General features: G+C 37.1%; 1 protein-coding gene across 8 annotated transcripts in view; it reads right to left on the bottom strand.

The window, feature by feature from the left end:
• The window catches only part of tenm3 (teneurin transmembrane protein 3), an 818,277-nt gene extending 812,921 nt beyond the window's left edge, over positions 1-5,356 (bottom strand). For all 8 annotated transcript variants that reach the window (XM_046046662.1, XM_046046670.1, XM_046046663.1 and 5 more), the window contains exon 1: positions 5,140-5,356. The gene's annotated coding sequence lies outside the window, so the exon portion shown is untranslated. The remainder of the gene's footprint in view (positions 1-5,139) is intronic.
• Positions 5,357-6,200: the final 844 nt, after the last annotated feature.

The raw sequence follows: 6,200 nt of genomic DNA, 5'->3' as shown, positions 1-6,200 counted from the left end.
GGCCCCCCCCCCCCCCCCCAAAAAAAAAACAAACAAAAAAACATGGGCTATATGAAGGACTGAGAAAAAAAAATTTTTTTATTAAAAAATATACAAAAAGTAAAAACACTTAAATACAGCACTCAATAACCTAAACTACTATTAATAACAAAACAGAAAAACATGACTCGAGTCATGAAAAAAGAGTTCCTTATATTATTGTTTATTGTTTTTTTTAATCATTATTATTTTTTATTTTTTTTCCTTTTTTTTTTTTATTTGAAAATAAATAATCTAGATTGATTTGACAGATGGGGAAAACTTGCTTCTAATAAAATATTAAATAAAAAAACGCTTAGATTTCGGAAAAAAATACAATCCTTTTTTAACCTTTTGGCTTCCCGTACATTCAGTTGCGCTTCTAGCTCGTATTCACTTCTGTTGGTACGCATCACGTATGGTAACTGGGCAAAACTACGCATGATTTGTTGTAGTATGATTGCATAAAGGAAGGAAACAGGAATTCCGGTAGGGAACAGAATCGACTGACGTGCAGGCAGCGCTGCAGCAGTGCAGCCACTTAAACAGAGTTTGCCCTTCCCCTACTGACTTTCACTTTCGGTGCCCGAAAGGAAGTGAATGAGGCTTTGCGATCGCGATTATTTTTTTATTTTATTTTTTTTTCTCGGAAGGGCGAGTCGGAAGGGCAACTTGAGTCAGGAAAGGCAAACGGGCAGTTGCCCGGGCAACCAGAGCAACCCCCCTGTGCACGTCCCTGCCTACAGACCTTCAGTTGTCTAAAAGAGGGTTTTGAAACTTGCATGAGCTTAGTAAGCAGCAAACATCATGTCTGCTTTTATGTTTGTTAAAATTACAATATTTATATGTAGTAATGGATTATTATTGCAGATTCATGGTGACATTAACATATAAAGAAGGAGATGCTCCCATTTTTAGATTTCATTTTTTTAACATTAATACAAGTACAGTCTGGGACAACATCACTGGAAGTATGACTTCCAGTGAAGCCCCTCTGGAATATGTTTCACATATTTAGCAGGTACTGCACACGGCAACTGTTTTTTTATTGTGCAGAACTTCATCAACCCATGAGACAAAATGGTCCTATTAAGTATTTGTAGGAAATCAAAAGTCACCACCGCATTTGAAGGCAAGAATTCATATGCTCATCCAATGACCCGACTTCAACATCTGCACTGTAGGAAATGTCACTAATGTATTCCAAGGAGACTGTCTTGCACTATGGACAATGGCATAACTATCAATTTCAATAAATTGGAAAGGAAATTAGCCCCTGCAAATTCAATTACAAATGAATGGCCACCCGGAAGATGTTGAGTGATGAGGAGTGACACACAATATGAATAACAATTTACTTTTGAAAAATAATTTTGGAAAGTTTACCTTAAAGGTTCACATTATTCTTCTGCGGTTAAATTCTGCACTCTACCTCAGTATCCTAGCTTGACTGTGCTACGTCTTAACCTCATATAGTAGTCCAAAAACATCAAAAAAAATATCACGTAACAAATGTGAAAATGTGATTCTACACAGCTCAGTGACACTACCATGCTACACACATGCACCTACAATGTCCCGCAGTGGGCTGTAAGTGTTTTTGATTTTATTGCAAATGGGCTCACACATACAAAAACCAGCTGCTTTAAATCACTTCAACTGTTGCACTGAATGATTTTCTCTGAAATAACACACATGAAGGTAAAACGTAAATCTAGTTAATGCAGTTTTATATTTACAGGTATGATTATTATGGTAGACTGAACAGCTTCTAAATTAAAAAGACATAAAAATCCATAATAGAAACTGATTACTTGTATTAAACAATGTTAGTTGACAGTAGAATTTAATGAGTGGGAAAAGCTTAAATGAATGCTTATAAAAATGTTCATAACGTTTCACTGCATGACCACATTTTGGAGATTTACCAGAGCATCTTTATAGAAAGGAAAATCCACGGGGACCCCTGAGAAACTGTTAACCTACTTTATTGTAAATTTCAGTATTTCTTAATGTGGGCTGTAATCACCCTGTGAACACATCCTGCTGCCAAGGTTGTTTCAGTCAGCATTTAGGCTGGGAATGTCTGTATAATCCTTTTCAAGGCCAAAAACCATCATTAATCAGGACTCATATCAGGTCGTTTTGGTCGAGCTGCCCAATTGTGGTCTGAAATTTTCAAATCTGTCAATCTGACAGGTGATCAGTTGAGTCAAGTGCAAGCTTTTATCAACAGCACCTTGTCACAGAAAATTCTTCATGGTATCTTGCTTCTTTTCTCGACAGCTGCTGGGCTGTGTTGTGCTCAGTGGGTCAAAAAACCATTTGGACCACTGACTCTTGATCTACTTATTAACTGCTTGAAATTTTGGTGGTCTAAATATTGAAGCGTATTTGCGTTAAACCACTCGAGAAATCATTCACATACTTCACAGAAACACATAAAGACAACGTAATTTATTGTCTTAATGGAAGAAACATCCTGCTGCTGCCATATAGCTAAGTCTACTGGTTATTATTGCGCTATATTTCTTGGAAGAAAGGAGTTGTGGTCAAATTGGAATAGCAAAATCCAGACACAAAGAAACTAAATAAGAAAGAATATATCAAAAAGTACAAAAAATTTAATTCCTTAAAAAAAGATGATGGTATTGATAATCTCTTAATTAAATTTGAGTAAAAAAAAAAAAACTGATTAACTTAAAATTGCCGTTAAGCTTGAGGTATCATGGTAAAATGAATTTCTGTACCTCATTTGTGATTATAATAATTACCTGTAATTACACAGCAACACTGACTGATCAATTATATCGGCTATCTCAGTCATTTGTCAGAGACCAGGCTAATATTAGTAAATGCAAAACATAATCTGTGATTAATTTGAAAATGTAATAATTACACGTCAGGGCTGAATGAATATTTACCACCGATCAATTAATTTCCAAACAGCATTGCGTTCTGCGAGCAGGAATGCAGACGACACTGTGTGATGTTTGATTTATTACAGACCACCACACTTTCATTTCAGCCAGTCTACAATCTGAACTAAAAAACAGCAATTCAGTGGAGTTTATTCTCAGCTAGGGCAATACCATACTTCTGATGTAGCATTTTTTTTTTTTTTACGCAAAATTCAAACCCAGAGATGCAGTGTACAAATAGAAGGAAAGATAAAGTTGACTTGATTCTATCTACTGTATTTCGCCAGAAGTCAATCATAGCTGCAGATGAGCATTCATTTCATATCGTACAGTATATAGTATGAAGATACCTCATAAACATTTATTCCCAGAAGCGTGGCAAACTTTCTATCACAGAATTAATCATCCTGCACTTAGGTATGTTTCTCAAACTTTCATTTAGAATTTTAAAATGCTTGATTGATAGAGCCTGAACTTGGCAGGAACTCATGATTGCCAGACAGTTTGATAAGAGCACAACCTTGGTGTGATTTTTTGGATGTTATTTCATGTAATAAGCAGCATCAAACAGATAACAGATAATAATAGATACTTACTATTTTTCATTGATTATTTTTTAATTAGCACTGTATATGTTAGATTAAATATTACAATTGAAATATTAGTTAGATTAGTCAGAAATACAGATTCCATTAAACATATAATTGCTGAGTATAATTAAGTGTGAAATGCAAACTGGAGTCTTCAGCAGCCACTTAACAGCCACATTATACACCTTTGTATGTGGTGCATCTTTAAACATGCAACGCTGCGTTCACTCAAGTGTCATTGAGCAAGTCATTACCTCTTTACAACTACTCAACATTCATGGACACATTTTAACATCCCCAACGCCGTCAACCTGGCTCCATTCATGCTGTCGGTGTTGGCAACCATCCACCCTGCCAATGTGCTCTTGAGCAAGAAACTGAACCCTGAAAACTACGATGCAATTTAAGTATTTGAGTCTACAAATGAAATAAATTCATTAATAAATATTTTTTTTAAATCCAAATGCATTTATGAAGAAACTGGTTATCCAGTAAAGCTCAGCTTCGTGTAACACCACGTTGGTAGCGCCCTTACGCAGCACATATGACCTTCAAGCAGACTACATTTTTGTTATTCAGTTTCTAATGTCTACTCAGGGTATAATTTTGAACTCATAATATTTAATATTAAAAGCATAGTTTTTTTTAATAAACCACTTATAATTCTGCAATTAAATTGTAACTTGCTGATGATTGGATTAAAACAGTTGATGTGATGAAGACAAACCCAATCATTTATCACACCTGTTTTTGCTGCGGCATCTTGGTGGCCTAAGGGGGTTTATGATGCTGACCATGTTACTGCAACACTGGAGTCCAGCCGCTGTCACAGGGTAGTAAAGTAGAGTAGCAAACATCAGTATAAGAATACTAACAATGAAAAAGAGTCTAACGTTTGGCGCCCATCAAAGTCTGAAGATGTCTGTTAGCACACCTGTTGCTTAGTGTGCTTCCATATTTTCGAGTCAGTCAGCAGTTGTAGTCAGAAAGAAGAAGAAAGAAGTGCAACAACTTATGTCCTTGTGCATCGACTAGTTCTGACTTTATGCATTTGTTGGAATACCTGCAGGCTACTGAACCACAGTTGCGTCAAGATGCAGTAAAAGGAGAAACAGCATGCATGAATGATGAAGTTGTTTATCAAATTTGCAATTTAACAACAAATGCGGATATCAAATTGCACTTTTGTCACTTAAATTTAAATGTATCAGTTTAGACATATGAACCCAGGTCCACCTTCACATTGATAGCTTACATATCACACATAACAACGGGATAAAACTTTTGTAAGAGTGTGCATCGCCAGCTTCTTCCACAACCATCTGCCCCGTTTAAGCAAACAACCAAATCCCAAATCAGCTCAGTCTCACTCTGCAGCAGCTGACCTTCCAACCTCTGACCTGGGGGATAGCTACAGTGTTTTCCAATTGACAACAGCCAATAACAACTCAACATCCACCCTCATTCACTTCAATTAAGCCACTGAGGCTTCCACATCCAGACTCAATGGACAACTTCTCACGCACGCACGCACTTCTCGTACAAAACATTTTCTCCACGAGCCTTGTGAGCACCCAGCCGAGGCTACTTATCTCCATAAAAGTCCTTACCTTAAGCAGCGCCAGCCGTTTCGCCTCTCCGCTGCTTCTTGCTTGAAAAGGAGACCAGATGCTCTGCTGCACTCTGTGATCCGCCGCGGTCTCTTCTTCTCCTCCGCCAGCAGGCGTGTGTGTGCGTGTGCGCGCGCGTGTGTGTAAGAGTGTGCAAGCAAAGAGCGAGGAAGAGGCAGAGGATGTGTGCGCCAGCGACTGTGTGCATGCGTTACCGGGAGGAGCGCGAGCCTGTTGGTATCTGGATGGAGTCTGGAGGATAATGGAGAGGGAGGGTTGTGTCGTTACGAGGGCTGCTCTCTCTCTCTTTAACCCTTGTCGAACCAAAGATGAGACACAACTGACCAGACTAGACTTTTAGTCTGCGGGAGAGACCATTCTTTGTGTAGTTTATTATAGTAGATATTTATTTATTTGGTTATTTAAAATGAACTGACACAGAAGTCAGTGGATCAACACTTAAAATAAAAAAGATTAATATGCTTATTGTAAAAACCTTCTATAAAACAGCATTATTTCACATTAAAATAAGTCTAAAGAAGACCAAATCTATGACGCAAAAGCCATGACCATTGATTTGAAATGTAATTTCCTCTCCTACAAATGCACATATACATCTTTCCTTCCTTTTTTGATTTCTCTTCTGTCCTCTCTTATTTACTCAGTTGTAGCTCTTTTTTCCTTCCGTTCTCTTTTTTCTTATTTCCTTTATTTCTTCAGTTCATTCCATATGCTTTGTTTTAAATGCATTTCTTGAACTTTTTGTCTGTTCAGTTTTTTCCTCTTTTCATTCTCTCCTTCCCACTGCTTTCACATACAAATGTACATCTTTTAAACTGAAGTTACACAATCTGTATTTATACTGTCCTATCTTTTGAAATTTGACATAAAACATTTAAGCTGCTGTGCAATAAAACAATTCAAGTTTATTCAGATTTCAAGGTAACAACTGTGTGTGCATGTGTGTGTAAAGGCGAGGTGTGAGAGGAGACGAATGTGTGAGCTAGACATATTATATTGCTGTACATTCAGCAACATTAACTAAAAGTACTTAATACAGT

The sequence above is a fragment of the Micropterus dolomieu genome, linkage group LG04 (genome assembly GCF_021292245.1).
Source record: "Micropterus dolomieu isolate WLL.071019.BEF.003 ecotype Adirondacks linkage group LG04, ASM2129224v1, whole genome shotgun sequence".
In the NCBI taxonomy this organism is placed as follows: domain Eukaryota; kingdom Metazoa; phylum Chordata; class Actinopteri; order Centrarchiformes; family Centrarchidae; genus Micropterus; species Micropterus dolomieu.
Note: the sequence above shows the minus strand (reverse complement) of the source record. Positions and strands in the feature narration are given on the sequence as shown.